Source organism: Sciurus vulgaris, assembly GCF_902686455.1.
Source record: "Sciurus vulgaris genome assembly, chromosome: 17".
Lineage (NCBI taxonomy): Eukaryota > Metazoa > Chordata > Mammalia > Rodentia > Sciuridae > Sciurus > Sciurus vulgaris.
In genome coordinates, this window is record NC_136478.1 from 23,369,094 (window position 1) to 23,388,555 (window position 19,462).

A 19,462-nucleotide genomic window follows, 5' to 3' on the forward strand; every position below is an offset into this window, starting at 1 on the left:
CAACATGTTCACTTTAAGCTGGTATATCTCTCAAAAGATGCCTACATATTTTAATAACAGAGCAGAAAAAAAAGTGTCAGTGTATGCAGATGCTATGGTTTCCTCACCAAAAGAGAGAGATTCATTTATAGATTCTGGACTTCAATTTTCATGGACGTAGAGGAAAAGCTGTTTTATATTGGATACATCCCACATAATTTTTGTCATAACAATGCAAGTAACAGTTGATACAACACTAATGAAAACAAAACAACAAACCATCACTAAAGCTAATGTGTATTGAATTCTTACTTTTGCCAGGCAAGTGGAAAATTCTTTAATAAATTTAAAGAACCCAATTATGTGGTTGTTGGATAAAAAAAAAAAAAAAAAAAATCTCATGAATGCAACTTGTCCATGAATGCAATTCAAACATGGTGGCAGTATTGGAAACTGAGAATTCATATGTCCTGTGGGATTTTTATCAGCAGCACAAGTTTAAACATTGTTCTCTATTTTTAACCCCTTGACTTACCGATGAGGAAACTTATACTTATGGGTTCACCTCCCCTCTCAGTTGTCCCATGTGAATTCATGGAACCTATACTCCTAAGTATAATACTCATTTTTTTACATGGAAGACACTTTATTACAAGTATAATTATTTAATTAATTTCAAAGGCCCTTAACCTGGAAGAGATTATCATATACAACAGTTTAGCCAGCAAGATTTTTGAAGACACAAGTCTTGGGGATGATGTACTTTAAAGTGTTGGGAATTCTTTGAGGTAAAGGACCCTGGAGAAAGAATGAATCTCTTTGTCATGCCACCTTTTTCCCTATGATTTTCAAGATTTGTTCTTCTAGACTTCCTGCCCCCATACATTCTTAGGTTACTTATGGACCATTTATTATTCTCCAGACAGTGCTTGAAGTGGAGGATCAAAGATAAATGTGTCCTCTCTACCTTAAGGAATTTATATCTTAGCATCTGTCAGAAATTAACTGCCACTTAAGTGAGAAAAGAGCAAATATCCAGAAAAGACTTTAAGTGACTTTTATTAACACTACAGGAATAAAAGTTCACCTTTTTTACACAGATGTTGCCTAAATTCCATGGCTGTGTGCTCTTAATTGCAATTTTGGCTTCCTATGTGACCTGGTTCAAGAGCCCATTTATTGCAGAACCAACTGACATTGGTTCTTGCTATCTGCATTCCAGGCTGCTTTCTCAAATGGATTAATATGCATTTTTAGTTGTATTTGAATTGTTTGCTCAGTGAATTCTCCAATGAAAACAACATTTTATCACCAGTACAGATAAGAAGGGATTATGCTTAAGAACCATTCAGTTGCTCATACTCTCCTAACTTTGATTTGCAATTCAGGTATCTACCCAAGTTCATCATGCCATGGTTATGATGTATTCTTAGTATAATTATCACCAAATTATGCTCTCATTCTCAGTACTGTTTCTCTCTGGAATTTTTGGTGATAGTAAAAATAAAATAGACTCAGAACTTTCGGGCTTAAGCAGAAATTGTGGCAGAATATCAGAAGCTTTACAGAATCGATAAGGTTTGTTGACCCTAGCTCAGAGAGCACATTATGATCCTGAAATGGGACCAGCTTGATAATAGATCTGCTTCTGGCTTTCCAGCACTTATTCCTGAAGGTGTAGAATCTCTACAGGAGTTCATCATTGGTGGTGGTTTGACAGGATCCCAGGAGGAAACTGAGAACATGAGGAGAGAGAGAAAGAGAGAGGAGAGGAGAGCAGAGAGAGAGAGAGAGAGAGAGAGAGAGAGAGAGAGAGAGAGAGAGAGAGAGAGCCCACAATGTCAACCTAGGCTATTCTTAAAATGAGTTATGTACCACCACCACCACCCCACAGAGCTGTAAGCTATAAGGCCCTGCAGATCTATTATGCATGTACTACTACAGAAACACTTAGAGAATGGTTTTTAGGCCTAGTTTTGAAATGAAGAATCAGAGTTTAAGTAGCTTCCCCAAGTTTGTGTTCTTTAAGAAAAGTCAGAACTAGGTTTTCAATGCAGCACATTTCACTATAAGTCTCCAGGGTTGTTCTCCCTGGGGAACTTCCCATCAAGTCCTTTGCATAGGATTAGGAGCAGAGCCTTAGGAGGACAGGGCAGACAAGGGAGTCCTTTTGTTCAGGCCCTGAATTAGACTGCCTCTTCAGTCCATGATGTTTACATAAGTTCTGATCTGCATTTATAAAAAGAAACCTACAGCTCTTTGATTTCCTATTTTAAGTTTCCTTTTGTCCTTCCTTTTATAACCAGACACCTGCAGGAGTCCCTTCTTTTCACTGCCATGCATTTGGTGGGGCTGAATATGCCCATGTACTTTATGGGACTCAGATGACACTGGCTGGTATTCTTATCCTTCTACTTACTGGCACTGTGACTTTCTCAAAGAAGTGATACCCTTCTACAGAAAGCTTCTTAAGTGCAGGGTCAGTCCTTTTTTTTATCATTTTGAACACCACATGAATGAATAAGTGATTTATTTATGAATTCAGTTAAAATTCAGTATTTACTACATTGAAAGTGTTTTTAAATTTTAAAAGTTATCACGCACATGACAGAAATTGATTCTATGCTTTTTTTCATACTATTTAATTATTTTCCTTATTTTGAATCCCACTTACTCTTTTCATCTTTAGTGTCTCTTATAATCCACCTGCTGTATGACAGGACTATACTTAGCCTGTTGCCTATTAGACCACCAAAGGGAGATGATCTGTACTGTTAATTGACGGAGACATGAAGAGCAGAGTTCACTTACCTATGAATTAGGTGGGGCTTGAATTTAATCTCACTACTCCATTCCATGTCTGACAATAAATGTCACCATAGTGTAGATTTTCTACTCTGAATTTCTGATGTCCAAATGCTAAGAGAGTTTTTCTCAGTAGGAAGATGCTTTCTCCCCTCCCTTCCTTCTTTCCCTCCTTCACTCCTTCCTTCTTTCTTTTCTTTCTTGCTTTCCCCATAGAACATTACAAAGCCTTGATGATCTAAAGGAGGACAAGAAGATTTATGGTTTCTGGAGATTGTCTCCTGCTTCTCTGAGAATAAAATGAAATTCTGTGTACCACACTTCAACATGCTTGACATCTTTTATTATTTTCAGGTCATACACATCTTTCTTCCTATAAGGAAAGTCATCCTACAAGCGCTCATTCATTACTCTTAAGGTCATGTCAGGAAGAATCATAGACATATTGTCAACATATTCAGTACAAAAATATAAAATCTTTTTTTCCCGGAAAACCTTCCTTAAGTTTTTATCAGGAAATCAATGTGCTGATGGGGCACCGAGGACAGGGAGATTTGGAGAAATTCAGTGCACTTTGCCATCTGCCCAAGCAGATGGAATTGGGATTGAGATCTCTCACTCCCATCTCAGGTCTGCTGGGTATTATCATCTTGGTTGTCATACTTTCTAGAATTACTGCCCATAAAAAGTTACCATTTAAGATGCTAAAACAAAATGGCCATACAATACTGTTTTCATATTGTTTCTGTATTTTCTATATGGTCTATATACTGTGTGTTTTGGAAGATTTTTTTAAAAAACTGAAAATATACACAATTTTCTTTTTCCTTTTTTGAGTCTGTTTTCAGACTTCCCAAAGGCTATGTTATCAACAATAATACTGCCTAATAAGGTTCTAAATTGTTCAAACTTTTCAGAACTGGGTGTTTTAGATTTCATGATGCTTATTGCACATCTGCCCACATTAGTGCTTCAATTTGTAAGCCAGGTGTCTGTCCCATGCATTGCAAGAACTAACAGAATAAAGCAATTTTGGAAGCCAGATCCACCTTTCTCATTCAGGGCCCATACAACCTCAAATGAACTTTCTTTTTGTCTCAGTTTTACTATTCTCAGTGAAGTTTATGACAGAGATTATGATGCAAACAGCTTCTTCTAGGAACCTGAGTACAATGGTTGTTGGTTCTGTAGATTTAACTACTCCTTCAAATTTAAAAGACAGTAGGAAACCCGGTGTCCATCATCAACTACATTCTTATGTTGTTCCGTGGAAAGATTCTAGTTAACCTTGATTGGGTAATGCTCTTGCTCATGGGCTAATCATTTTGCTGTTGTTCTTGAGCACACCATTAACCTGGTCCAATTAAAACAGAAGGAAGGAAGTGCAAATGCACACACACACACACACACACACACACACACAGAGTACATGCCCCACTCCACAAAAGGGAAAAATTTTCTTGCTAGAACAGAAGGTGCCCACATGTATTGTCCTTTCCACAGTTGATCACATCACTCTGTTCAGCTTTTCACTGGCTCTATCATCGTTCTCAGGAATAACATGGTGCTTACATAATCCCACTGAAAACCAACCCAACAATAATAATTGAATCTTTCACATGATGCTCCTCAGGTAGGCAAACAAATTTAAATCATTTTCTTCTTAACTCGATGCACTCCATTCTTCTCGTTTCTTTCTTGGTTTTATAGATTCTTCATTTTTCACGTCTCATTTCTTTTCCAGCTTTATTGATGTATAAATGAAAATAAAAATGAGATATATTTAAGATATACAATGTGGTGTTTTGATACATACATACATTGTGAAATGATTACCACTACCATGTTTTCTGTGTCTTTGAAAACATGTCTTCAACATTGACTTGTGAAAACAGACATTCTCTAATGTTCAGGCTTGGTTTCATTTTGTTGTTATTTCCTTGAGTTTGAATTTTACTTAAATCATGATTACACACAACTATGCATCTCTAACTAGGTTTTTTTTTTAAGTTCCTAAATTACGTGGCTAATGGCTCCACCTAGACATCCACATCAGCACATGAAACTCATATTATTTTGCTATAATTAAAAGTACTTGAATTATGGCATCTTACAGATTTGGGCAAAAGTTCAGCATCCTAAATTTAATAAGGGGTGAACTTGTACAGAAAAAATGTGTATGGTGAAGCACGCTTTATATGGGAATACATGCCTTTATGAAATATTTTGAAGATGAAGGATGTTATATGTAAATTCCTAAGCAGATGGGCTATCACATAGCATTGAAGAGGGATATCATTATTATTAGTGCCTCAAACTAAGAGAATGACTATCTTTTTCCTTTAGTATATGTATTTTAATCCTAAGGAAGCAAATAAACTGGTGGCTTTGAATCACACGTCTATTGCTGGGTCTCAAAGATGTTGTTGAGAAGGTTGGTCTTTGCCTGATTCACATTCTCATATCAGAGTCCAAGGAGAGGAGCTACTTCCATATACAAGATGTATATTCAGGTCATTGCAATTATGAGAATGCAGTATATAGTATTGGGATCAGGAAAGTGATTATACACATGTTAACACATCAGTACATCAATGGACCAGTACACAGTTAATCAACTAGATCTCAGTAATATTTTTTATATTAATGCATTGATAAATGATAGTTTATCTACATATCTATATATAGTTAGATGATCACAATTGCACCATTGTCTGACACTCATGGAATCAGTCTATCAATGAGGGAATGGTATCAGTTTATTTGGTTATTTAGTCCATGTTGGACTTCTCTATGTTCTGGACATTAAGTCATGGATTTTGAAACAAAATCTAAGCCATGTTCAAGGCATCTGCTACATGCAAAGAAAAACAATAGTTTGATACCAAAAAACAATATAGTTACATGTCTCATTTTACTAATGACTCAGAGGACTAGGTAGCTTGAACAAAAACACACAGCAAGTATTAGACCCAGGATTCATAGCAATGCGTCTCTCATTTTAATAAGGGAACACCCTGTGTTATGAAATCCATTCTCCTGATTCACAATCTGTGCTTTATCCTGCCATGTCACTCAGATGGAAATCCATTTTAACATTAGAAAGCCTCTAGGGAAGATTCATTCTCCCCAGGAATTCATTCCGTGATGGGTCTGCCATTGGAGTTGGCTTTTTGAAATGATTTTCTATGTGTCTGGTTACTGTTCAGAGAGTTCTAAGAACCTTCACTGTCAGATGTCAATCCTTACTTCCTAACACTCACTCAGCTAACAGGAAGTTCTATTTATTTAGAGTCACTTGTATCATTATCGAATATATGGGGGCAAGGAGATAAAGCTTTCTAAAACATAACCTTCATTTCTCTTTTTCCTTAAATATGCAACTCTTCCTGAAATAAAATTTTCTGCTCTGTGTGTGTTTGTGTGTGTGTGTGTGTGTGTGTGTGTGTAAATCCAGTTCTACATGACTGTGTCTCAAGAATCTTGGACTCTGCACAATCCATCATAGTGTTTTGCCAGGAAAAAAATAATTCATGTCTAGCAAAGGGGTATGGAGAAATGTCCTCACCCTTTTTGGAGCAGTGGAGAACTGGTTTTAGATGAGCAGCTTGCACCACGTTGGGCTCCATGCTGCTTTCTCTAGCAGCACTAGCGGAAATGAACTAATGCTGGCTGATGCTTGTAGTGGGTAAACTCCCTCCTGCAGCTCAGAACTGGAAAGTGAGTGAGAGCTGTAGGGACCTGAGCCAGCCCTGAGAGAAACAGGTTTTTAACAGCATGAATTCATGAATCCAGTCAATGCAAATGAGAATGTTATTAAGCTTAGAGTCTAAAAACAATGCTTTCTTTATTAAATTAAACTGCAGAAATCAGAAATGCTATTCAGAGAATGTTAAATGATAGTTTTTCTACTAAAGGCTAGGCTTTTCTTTCGTTGACCCTGCTTATTTGATGCTGTTGTTATCTACTATGCTTTCAAGAAAAGGGAGGGTGAAATTTGAAGGATGGAGATATTTTATATTGCAACCAGGTAAAACAAGTCAGCTCAATGTTATTCCTTTTACTCATTCTGGGCCTCACACCTTTTGTGATAACCGTTACCAATTTGAAAATGAGCATATAATTGCCTAAGCTGTAAGATGGTGGCATATGACAGTAGCAACAGAAAACACGCATGCAACTCAATAAAGAAGAGCAAACCAAAGGAGGAGGGAAAACTTTCAGGGTCCACCACCAGCTTCTCATTCTCAGAATGGTTTCTGGTTCATGTGGGAGAATTCTTATTCACGGGTAATATTTTTTTTCTTGGGAGGGACACTGTTCACAGAAATTTGCATATATCTATTCTTAAAGTACCCTTTATTCTAGTTAAGGAACCACTGGCCTTAAAGTCATGGTCTTTATTTAAATCCAACTGTGATACAAGTAATATGAATATTTTAACCACAGCATGAAATTTCTCACTTGGTTGCTAATTATCAGTATTAACATATTGGAAAGAAATGTGATATTGGAAAGAGAAAGAAATCTATGCACTATTTGAAGTTAACCACATGTGGGATAGTTTGGAATGTCTACCTTTTACTAGCTGTATGATCCAAGCTACAATTTTATCCCTTCTAAGACTCAGATTCCTTCTCTCTAAAATGAAAGTATCTTCACATGTTTTCAGGATTGTTCCGATTAATCACTGAGATAATGCATGTAAAGATTCCAGTGCAGAACTTTGAATGTGGTGTTGCTTTAGAATGCTAGTCTTCTCTCTACCTTTGTACTAAAAGTTAATAATTCTCATTATTTATTTCTAAATTTTGGAACATAGTTGATCTATTGACTTAATTTTAATGGTGGACTCAATGCACTATTTAGTCTTTTTATTAGGATACAGATTCTATGATGATAAATTATATAGTTGAATATTTATGTAAATAGAAAGTGTGTGTCTGCTCCTGAATAAGCACATAATTCTCTTTTATTTTAACTGCCAAAATATATCAGTATACGAGTGGTTTGCTATCAGCTTACTATTGCCTCATTTCTTTATAAAAGTAGTATACAAATATGTGGACCAACACACTGTTGTACCCCATCTTTTCAAAGTAACATTTTCAGCACAGAGGTTTGGACTAATAAACAGTTTTGTGATAGAAATTAGTGAATTGATAATTCTTTCTAAATCTTGCAAGCATGGCTTCTCATCACAGGAAGCCAGTTTTCCTAACCCTTTAATAGTGTTCTATTTTTGATCAAGCCCATAAGGTGTTACTAGAACAATTAGCTGTCTGGATTCAGGTGTAAACAGAAGGATAATTCAGAAATATGCATTCTCCATACATGTTATGCTAAAGAGCCAGAGCAAATGAAAAGAATTAGCATATGTTATGGGCCATTTTCATGAAAGTGCCCGCTTGCAAATGAGTCCACCTAGCTGGAAATGTGCAGTCACACCATTCCCCCAAGTACACTAACACCACCCTTGTTCTTGTCAGCATGTTTTACCAGGAAGGCAATCGGGCATTGGATGGTTTTGTGTGTCTGTTTGTTTTAGACCTTGCTTTTATTCTTTCCCTTTTCTTTATATAGATTTAAATTTGCTAGCAAAAAAGAGGAGTTCCTTTATGAGACAATCACCTTATGTGAGCTCCTTTTATATATATTTTTTAAAACTTTAAAGAGTCATGGCTTATAGAAAATCAAGTAGGTAAATACTGGAGTTAGAAGATGTTACCCTTATGAATTTTCTCAATCTTAAAGCAAACTTTTGTCAGGAATGATTAACAGACATGTCTAAAACAAATGTTCTATAGCTGCCTTCATGCTGGGCACTGGAGATTCAATAGATCTTATGGTCCTGACCCTTAGGAAAAGGTGACTTGCCTTTGGTCCTGTATCCCATAAAAGAATGTAAGCATGTTAGTAAATTAAATATTAGGATGCAGAGCTGACTGGGAATATTTGAGGAAGTTTACTTACTTAAAATGAAGTGGTCCTATATGGACTACTTTTTAAAACATTTAATTAGACATAGACAATGATCATTTGAGGGAATATCAATGTGCTCTTTTTGTGTGTTTGAAACACTTTTGTCACCAACTTCAACCCCTAAAGTCATAGGAAAGACAGCGGAGAAGAAAAACATCTAGTCATAAAGAAGAGCATACAGCTGAGCCCTTGAGGTAGACAAAGACTGGAAATCACTAGAACATGAGGAAGCAGAGGACTTTTGTAGTGGAGGGTAGATGATGCAGGACAGAGTGGGCCACAGTAAAGAATATAGATTTTATTTTAATTTTTGTATAGGAAAGCAAATCCAAAGTTTTCTTTTCTTTTTTGTAAAGGGTTGTCATCTAATTCATACAAAGAAAAAAAAAAGCAATCCATCTTTTACAAAGCATTGAGGTAATGTGGAAGAAGAAAGGTAGCCATTAGTCCGTCTGGAAGACCTGTATTTACCCTGGGGAGTGCATTGATCAACGGTGAACTATGAAAGGGCAGAGGGGTAGTCGATGGATTCGTCATCCATTTAAGGACAGACTGAGACCCACAGCCACACATTCAGTGAAGAATGGAGCTAGAACTACAGCTAAATATCCTTGCCCCACAAGCCTGTGCTCATGTTAATAGGTGAGGTTTGAAGGACTTTATAGAGAGAAATGCCCAAGGGTTTAATTGTGCCACCATTGGCTGCCTTGTGCTCTGTAGAGATAAGCTTGACAGAAAAGCTTTAAACAAGTTTAAAAGTGGGTTTCTAAGCATTCATTTACATCTGATTTGTTAGAAGATTCTCAATTAAAGGAAACAACAACAAAAAATCAATTAGCATTACAGGTATATTTGATTCCTGGGATATTGAGGAACTGTGCAATTTGAAGTCTGTACAAAAGGAGTGGTTTGTGATTTCCCAAAGCTGTCCCCAAGGCTGTCCCTCTTCCTTTCTCCTTCAGTCCTTATCACAATGGAGAACAAAGTCTTAGTCTATTGTTTAGTGAGAGTTCAAAACTCTTTCCAAAAGAGAAATTAACACATCCCTGGTCCTGAGGCCTCTTCTTTCTTAGTGCTTTGGCTAGCAACAGCATCTCCATAGAATTTAATAACACAACTTTGTTTTCATTGAATTTACTTTAAGAATTGCATTTATTTATGGCATGAGATATAGGTTTTCTGTTCTTAGTGGTGATGTCAAGTTTTCTTTTAGAATAAATTTGAGTATAAAAGTAAATTTAAAGAGAAATAAAAATGATAGAGATGATATTAGGGATATAAAAACAGTAAGGCAGCAACATTTTAGATCCCTTGCTTCTCTGACGGTCATGGTGACAGAGAGGGGACACAAAGATGGAGGGTCTAGGAGCTAGCCTCTTGTGTCTGCTACCTCATTCTTTCTGCTTGTAGTCTGCTTTTCACTCTAGGGGAAAAGTCATCTTTGCAAAGTAAGAGAGTAGATGGAAGATACAAGGAAGCCCTGATTTTTCAGAAATCAACCTCATAATTATGGTGGGAACAGGGATGTTCTTTAAGGAAAATTAAATTTTATCTGCACCATGCAAGAAATACTAATATGATAGAAATACAAGTGTGTGGCTCATTTTCAAAATATCATCATTGAAAAATGATTGAGGTTGCTGCATAATTGTGCTTTATTTCTCCCATTTCTGTAAAGAAAAGAAATGCTGTAGGCCCAGTAACATAGATGTGTGTAGAAAATACCTGGGGAAATGCACATGAGCACATTATTAATTATTGCTTCAGGCAGAGTTGTGGGGTTTGGATGTGGAGAAAGGCTTATTTTTTATTTTGCAAAATTTTATGCCATTTTCCATTTTGCCACATCCTGCCATACTTTGTCACAAAGATAAAAGAAAAAGCACACATACTATTTTGGAAGGAAAGAAGAGAAACACCAATGTTAAGTCAAGGCCCATTAAATCCACAGACTAAAATCATTGCTTCAGGTCAGCAGCCTAAGACTAACTGGGTGGGAGGTAAGCTCAGCATGCTCCTCCAAGGGCAGATCCTGAGCATCACCTGGTGTAACAGGAAATGCTGGTGGCCTAGTCATGGTAACATCCTCCTGTGTCTTCTCCCACCTTCCCCAACAAGACCCCATGTCCATGACTCCTTAATTCAGAATTTAAAGCTAAGCCTGGGCACACAGAGACATATTTAATTGGTATTTGCATTTTTCTCACGTTTAACAAACTTAACAGATACTTATTTTTCACCATTTGCTAGGCATTGTTTCTAGGTACAGAGATGTAGATCTGCACAAGACAGGTCTTACCTAACATTAGTTTTTATTTGAAGCAAATGGTTAATTTAAATCTAATGGAAGATAACAGAACTTGTGAAGGTATAACCTGGAAAGCAGGGTTGGGCAATTAAGAGTAGTAAACAGGGATTCATTCCTCTGTGAAGAAGGAACAGAGGGATGGTAAACAGAGAATGAAAAAGCTTTGAAAAGGCTTTCTCCAGGGTGGAGAGGAGCTGGGAAGGACTGAGCCAAAGGAAGAAATTCTAATTAAGCAATTGTAAAGTAGTTCCCTGAACTAGATCCTCAGCTTCATATACCAGGCCGCACTATTCAGAAAAAAAAAAAAAAAAAAATTAATGAACTTTGATTGAGTGCCTACCATGTGAACAGGTTCTTGGCTGCAGACAGAAAACAAAATACAGGAGATATGGTTATTAAATCCTAAGAACTCAGATTCTAGAGAGGCAGGTTGGCTCCTTGCATGAGGCATGTTGCTAATGAGAGTGTTTCTGGAGAGATTGGCTTTACCACTCCTCTTAAGAAATAGGTTTATTCAAAGTCAGCTTTGAAGAAGAAAGAGGGAAACTTCCTTTCTGAAATCTCCATCTTCAGGGACTCAGAAGCACAGAAAGCATTCATAAGAGAAGGGAACGCAGAGTGGGACAAAAGGCAGGAAATACCCCTATGTAGACTATGAGAGTTGTGTACTAGGGTTCTCAGCCACCTTTAGATGGGGGCGGGTCTATAAACCTTCAGTCTCTACTCTCAGTGTGAGGAAATATGGATGCAGTAAAACACTTATCAGGAAGTTGCCCTTAATTCCAAAGGGAGTCTGTTCCATGGGGACAGGAAGCAGCAGGGATAGAACCTCATAAGCCACAGAAAAGAATTTATCCAGGAAGGACCTGATGGGGTTTCCCTGCCACTGGAGAGATTTAGTGGGAGAATGATGGGGTCCAGTTCATGTTTTTATAAAAGAGCGTTCCATCTTCTTTAAGGAGACATGAGTGGGAACAGAGAGCCTTGCTCCTGATTTCCGCTGAACTTTCACCTTATAACTTTTAAGTAGGTGAAGAGGTTGGAAGGATCTTGAAGGTGATAGGTAGTGCAGAGCTCAGCTTGACCATAAAGATTGAACTAGTCAGTTAAGGAAAACTCCACTTCTTCCTTAATGCTAAAGAAGGGAAGGGAGGCGGGGAGGAAGGAAAAAAGATAAACTAACTGAATGAAAAAGTGGAAACTCTCAGAATTCGGTCATTCATGCATTTTTTTTTTTTCAGGTTTCATTCACTTTATTTTTTTTTTTGTATAAAAACTCTTATGTTGTAGCCACAGCTGGAGCCTGGGTCCTCTGTACAGAAACTCTGGTGTGAGTTTTCACAAGATGGTCAGTGGATTCCTGATAGGGAGACTTGGTGAACACAGTTTCTTTCCAGAGATCGAGAGTCAAATAGCTGTATGTCTTGGAGAGGCATCAAAGGTGGCCTTAGCGAAGTTGCCCAGGGTGGCAGTGCAGCCCCTGGCAGAAGTGTAGCAGTCATCAATACCAGCCATCAGCAGCAGCTTCTTGGGCACAGGGGCTGAGACCAGGCCAGTACCTCTGGGGGCAGGGATGAGCCGCACTAGCACAGAACCACAACGTCCAGTCACCTTGCAAGGGACAGTGTGGGGCCTGCCAATCTTGTTCCCCCAGTAACCTCTCCACACAGGATCAATGGAGAACTTGACCAGGATGATGGCCCTCGGATAGCAGTGGCTACCTCCTTGGAGCACTTTACTCCCAGTCCAACGTGACCATTGTAGTCCCCGATAACTACAAATGCCTTGAACCTGGTCTGCTGGTCAGCAGGAGTCTGCTTCTGCACAGGCATGATCTTCTAAACCTCATCCTTGAGTGAGGCCCCCAGGGAGAAGTTGATGATCTCAGACTCCTTGATAGGCAAAGAGAAGAGGTAGATCTCCTCCAAGGACTTGATCTTCATGTCCTTAACTAGGTGGCCCAGCTTGGTGACCAGGATCCACTCCTTGTCTTTGGCCTTGCCTCCACGAGAGCCTCGGCCCCAGCCCAACCCCGGCCTCGGCCTCAGCCGGCCTCGGAGACCACTGCCACAGCCTCCACAGAAGCCACTGCAGCCACCCATTTCGGGGGCCCCGAGCCCTCTCGCTGCACCAGCGTCATCTGCCATTTGGTGTTTCCCAGAGAAGCGCATTTTTCAATTATTTATCATGTATGGGTTTCAACATTAGAGTATTTCTGAGCACTGGGTTATGAGCTCAATATGTCATGCAGCATTATTCAGAAAAAAAAATTCAATACATTTGTACTGAATGCCTATAAATTGACAGGTATTTTGCTAATGACAGAAGTATAGGGGGTCTGGTCGTTATACCCTATGAACTCAAATTCTAGGGGCATGGGATGACTTCTTAGGCATGTTTGGTACATGTTTGGGCATCACAGGTCTCTGTTGCCCAGAAAGTCCCTGTGCTTGGGTTAATGTTCTGCCATCACCGTCTTGAAATTCTCAGTAATTTTTAAAGTGAAGTTCAATAGGACAACAGAACATCCATGTAAGCAGGAGAGGTGAACAAAAGAACAATCCTTTATATTTTGGTGCCTTAATTAAGTGACATATTTGTCATGAATTTCCCCTCACAATTTCATTTTGTAGTGGATGCCACAAGTTATGTAGCTCCTCTTGCAACCAGGCACAAGGATCAGTAATTATGACAGGCTCTGGACTTTCTTTTGTGAGTAATTTACACAAGTTCAGCATGGAAGCACCTCATTCAGAGGTGAAAGCTGTGAGGGGGTGGTCTAAGAAGGACTTTAGGAACGAAGGAGAATTGAGTTGGTTTGGGAAGGAAAATCTAGAGGAGAAAGAATGAGCAATGTGTGTGTGTAAGTGAAAAACTATGAAAGGGCTATGTGTGTCTGGGGATTTCAATGATCCTTAAGGCTATTGTCCAGGAATGGCATATTGCCCTGGAGATGAAGCTGGTAGGAAATGGTTAGGGTCAGATGAGAGAGAACCTGCATTTTCACACTCTTGAGTAGAAAAGTACATTATCTCTGAAACAGTACTCTAAATAGATAACCTTAATAGACAATTGGGAATGTTTTCAGGACAATGACCATGCATTGTTGAATGTGATTCTTCTTGTGCAAATATTTTCAAGTGCATTTTGATTCTTTCTTAATATATTTTGTGGATTATTTTTAATCCCTGTCACAGGAGAAGGAATTGAGAATCAAGCTTATTTCTTTCCAGACAGGTGACTGTAGGCACATGAAGTGGGAAACAGATTCAGGTTTAAGTATGTCCATACCAGGGGTTGTGTTTCACTTTTTTTCCTTCCCTATAGAATGTTAGGAAAATAACAATGATAGGAAAAAGACCTTGACAAATTGACAAGGGTTGACCTAAATTTTGAGGATCATGTTGATGTTACAGATGAATGCAACACTATTGCTTTCTTATATTGATAGAACTCTGCTGGTTTAGCTGCTTTTGTACATATCCCAACAGTCTTATAGATGAGTTCAACTTTCAAATAGATCAACAAACTCTCATGACTTGCAGTCTGCACGCATGCTTTTCTTTTGACTGGAAAGCACTTCCAAACATTGTTTTATTTAGCTCAGTTCCTGAAGATCCACCTATGCTGTCATCGTTCTCTGGAATTTCCCTGCCTCTTGTGGACTGACTTGGCTTCCCCTTTGCAGGTTTTTTTTTTTTTTTTTTTTTTTTAAAGCTCTGCACTTTGCAATCTCTAATCATCGACATGGTTTGGTCAGTATATTTTTCCTTCTCTCCCCTAAGACATGAGTTTCTTGAAGGCATTAAGATGTTCTGTTTCTACATAGTATCCTCAGTCCTTAGAACGACCTGCAATATAGTGAACCTGCATTTACATTATAGCATATGTTATTATCAATTTCTCAAGTAGAATTACCCTTCTAACAGACCTGGTATTAATTGAACATTGAATGCTATTTTAAAGCACACACTGTGCTAGGTTCTTGAGCTTTAAAGGTGAAGTGAAAGATGTGATAAAGATAAATGAAGAAGGAATGGAAATGACTTTCAGTACTGTAGTCAGCGGAGAGGATATCATTCAACCTGGAACCTGAAGAGTGAAAAACTAGTCACGTAAAGATTCAGAAAGTGTCTCATGCATGGAGACTAGAGCAAATCCAAAGGATTTGTTTCAGGAAAAGTCGCCTTGTTCAGAAAATCTGTGTGTCCTGAAGTGAGCACATGAATGTTTGTGCATGCGTGAGTGTACGTATGCCTATGTTCTTAAGCCTCTATATAGTTCTTTGCATGTATTTAGGTTGGCCCTTTTATTTTCATCCTTAAATCCTGCCCTCTCCTCTTTGTACCTGAGCTGAACGACTACTTAAATAGTTTGGAGCCTCTTGAAGTCACATTAACTGGTGTTCTTTTTCACAGAAATGGTGAAGCTGACAGAGGAGGAGGGTTTGCAATGTGTTCCTTTTAAACTACACTTAGCTACTGCTTGGGGCTTTTAAATCGACATTCTTTCTGGCTTTCTTGAAGGGAACAATCAGATAGACTGTAGGTGGTCTTGCTTAGACATTTGAAGCTTTATTCTTAGACAAATACTGCCAGGATATGCTTTGATTCCTGAGAGGGAGTGACTAGAATCTTTCAAGGTGTGTGTGTGTGTGTCTGTGTGTGTGTGAGTGTGTGTGTCTGAGGGGAGGAGAAAGGACTATTAACTTTGATCTCTTGAGTCTCTGATTGTATAATTAAGAATCAATTGGCCAAAACCTAATTTTGAATATATAACCACTTCCACTAACCTGCTTCTGTTGGAATGATTTGCCAAGCAGTATTACATTAACACCTAATCTACTCTGAAAATCAGTTAGAAATACTAAATTACCCAGGTACACCTAATGTTCTCAACAAAGCACTCACTTGGTATTAAATGCATGCACTGACCACTTCAAATTTATTTGCACAAGGACTGACCTAGGAACATGGACTGTTTTGACCACAAGGAGGATGAAAGTGGATTGGAGAGAATGCAACTAATCATGTAATGTCAGCTTTAAGGACCCTCCAAACCCCTTGCAGGCTGGACCTCCTGCCTGAAGTACTTCAAGTCCATCTCTGTGGGCGCAGGGTGAAGAAAATCAATACCAATAAAAACGCTATTTCAATTGGAATGCATTGCAGAGAATTGAGCATTTTACTTAGTTTTTTTATTTTCATTTTGTTTTTTTATTTTATTATTTTTTTCCTTTCTGTTTTATACTTGAGAAGTAAAATAACATCTTCTTGCCAAGGAAGTACAAACTTGTTAAGCAGCATCATAAAAATACTATTCAGGGACTTGGTATTTTTACTGTAAAAATAGATACAGCTTTATGCTTATGCAAACTAGGCTTAATTTGCCCTCATAAAATAGGATTTGCATTACCTTAGTTCTGCTGTTTGGAAATTAGATAACATTAAAGAATATAATAAAACACGATATAAATTTACCTCTTCATCCCTTTTCCAAGATGAATTTTATTGGAGCCTAGTGGTTATGTGAGACAATTGCAGACATTTTCTTTAAGTTTACCTTACATTTTGCCATGTGAGGTTTCTGCTTTTTCAGACAGCCATGCCTGCTTAACAAAAAAGAAAAAAGAAACAAATAAGCAACTCCTCTGTTATGAAATGCACACTTCCAGGTAATGCAATCAAAACAAATCTATTATTTTTGACACTGGTGTATATTTATTTATAGTTAAGATGAGAGTGGGGGTGCTTGGTTTTCAAGGTCTGTTTTTACTCTATTAAATTATACATGTCTATTTATATTAGAGAAAGTTAAACAGTTTAATTTTTTTTCTCTTATTTGAACACTTATACAGTTAATTTAAGTGATTGGGTACAGTTATTCTTAAGCTTAATGATTTTAATGTAAATAAAGCACTTTGAATTCCCTTAATAAAGGACTCAAATATACCAATTGGTTTAAATGTGGGATAGCCCATTGCTCTATTTACTCTTTCTCACATGGCAATTGTGATAACAGGACTGTGAATATTGGAACATTTACAGGTGAAGTGCCATTTCTAGTATTTAAGCATCTGCCATAGAGAGAGACCAATAAATCTGAAATCTCCAGAACCTTATAAGATCCCTGTTTATAGGATACTAGGAATCAGATGGAGATGGTTTGTTTTCTTATTGAATATTAGAAACATCCTTACTGCTAGGACTCTTATATTCAAAGACATTTACAATTTTTTGCGACCACCTTTAAACATGATGGCAAAATCTTCCCTATGATTTGGCAAAAGAAAAAAAAAAAGAAAAATAAAGAATGACAGAACAGGTGAAATTTGTCTCTATCAGTTTTTAGGACATCTGAATCAAAAAGTGAGAGACCCTTTAGTTACATGAGTATCAGTGTTCTGTAGTGGAGGATAGCATGGTCTTTAGGAGGTAGAAGTCCATTTCACATATATTTACTAGGTCTAAGGCCTTGGTCATTATTTCCTTCACTCTGTTTCACTTCTTCTTCTGGGAAATGGAGCCAGTATCTACTTTAGAGAAATATTGTTGAAATACAATGAGCTAGTAGTAGTTTATTATGTATTATCTTTTAATATCATTACCACTAAGCAGCGTTTTTATTTATTGATGTATACATTATTATGGTTTAACTTTATATACAGTTAATGATTTGGGTTGAGTTTCCAGCCATCAAATAATTATATGTATATGAATAGATTTTCAAAAATATTTTTTTCTGCTAATTACTTACTATGAGAATTTATCATGAGTTGAGTTTAGTACTAAGTACTAGGGATGCAAAGATGTTTTAGGTTCAGTCTTTGTTCTCATAGAGAACACTCTGTTAAAATTACTGTTAGCATAGAACTAGAGAAATTGCCATGTAACTGGAAAAGATAAACACCATACCTAGTCTTCTGTTCGTCAGTTCTCCATTTTGTATAGATGAGAACTGGACAACCAACTTCGTAGTGAGATTTCAGCCTGGTGGAAGACTCTTCTCATTGGTCTCCACACTTCGTAATGTATCCATTCGAAAAGAAGAACACTAATTGAAATGATTTTATGAGGTTGTTCTGCATAACATTAAACAAAATTAAATCTTTGGGTCACAGTTATTCTATATTTAGTTCTAAATCCTTTGACACTCGAGGGAGAAAATCTTTATATGTATCACAGCATGTTCTTAACACATAATATCTACCAACACAGATTTTTTTTCTTAAACAAAAGAGAATTGATCTTAGGGCTCAAAGCTTTAATGATATTAGAGCTAGTATTTATATATTACTTTCACTTTCAATGTATCTGTTTTTATGGTTTTCTACATTATATGGCACCAATATCTCCATTAATGACAATATGATAAATTTAAAAAATATATGTGAAGAGAAACAAGTAAAATCAATAATGCTTTAGTTAGGAAGGTATCATGGAGGTGGACGTGAAAGTAGAATCAGGAGAAGCCCTGTTCTGCTCTATGGAGACTATATATTCTAAATATGTCATCTCCATTCTCTTAACTCTTTCCTACTTGTTCTTGAGGTTTTAGTCTGTTATTAACTGCTGTAGCAAATAAAATAAAATATCATAACCTGAACCTCTTGTAAAAAAGATTTGTTTCCAACAGTTCTGGAGGCTAGGAAGTCCAGGATAAAATCCCAAAGTTTTAGCACCTAGAGAAGACTGGATTCCTTGTTCACAGATGATGTGTTCTTGACCCTTCTGGCTATGTCCTCACATGGTAGAAGGGGTAACAATCTCTGTCAGTCTTCTTTTTTAATGTTACTAATCTCATTCAATGAGGGCTCTGCCTTCGTAACATAATTGCTTCCAATAATCCACCTTCTAATGAGAATTAGAATTTCAACAGGAGTTTTAGGGAGACATAAACACTCAGACTGTAGGAGGATCCAAATAATTATCTCATTAGTTATTGCAAAGATATTCTAAATGATCTGTTTGATATATTTACTTCTCTACCCAATTTGTGAGCTGAATCATAAAAGTGATATGAGTTGATTTGTGAACATTCAGGACATTAAATGTGAATATTTTTCATTGTTTAAAGGAGATAAAATCCAGCAGATCCTCAATAGACATGGTATAATTTTGCCCCTCCCTATTTCGTCAGCCCTCTGCAGAACATAAACTCGCTTCAACAGTATTTGCAAGCCCAGATCCGGCCTCAATTCATTTCTTGACTTTTATGTGGGTTGCTTCCCAGGGCTTTTGCGTGAGTTCTTTTCTCTATCTTACATTCACCTCCTCTGCCATCTCAGCAAACAACCAACTCCCTGCTTTCTTGCAAGTCTGTTTAATATTTACTTCATTCGAGAGCCCTTTCCTGACATCTCTCCAAGAAGCAAAATTTCTTCATTCA

General features: G+C 37.5%; 1 protein-coding gene and 1 pseudogene across 8 annotated transcripts in view; one reads left to right on the top strand and one right to left on the bottom strand.

Moving 5' to 3' along the window:
- Positions 1–18,011, bottom strand: part of LOC306648173 (small ribosomal subunit protein uS5-like) — a 39,154-nt pseudogene extending 21,143 nt beyond the window's left edge. The window contains exons 1-2 of the transcript XR_013766941.1: positions 6,948–18,011; positions 1–6,916 (exon numbers count right to left, since the gene is read on the bottom strand). The exon at positions 1–6,916 is cut by the window's left edge and continues 21,143 nt beyond it. The product of XR_013766941.1 is annotated as a small ribosomal subunit protein uS5-like (transcript). The remainder of the gene's footprint in view (positions 6,917–6,947) is intronic.
- The window catches only part of CDH8 (cadherin 8), a 350,895-nt gene that overhangs the window by 55,625 nt on the left and 275,808 nt on the right, over positions 1–19,462 (top strand). The gene's annotated exons all lie outside the window — the stretch shown is intronic.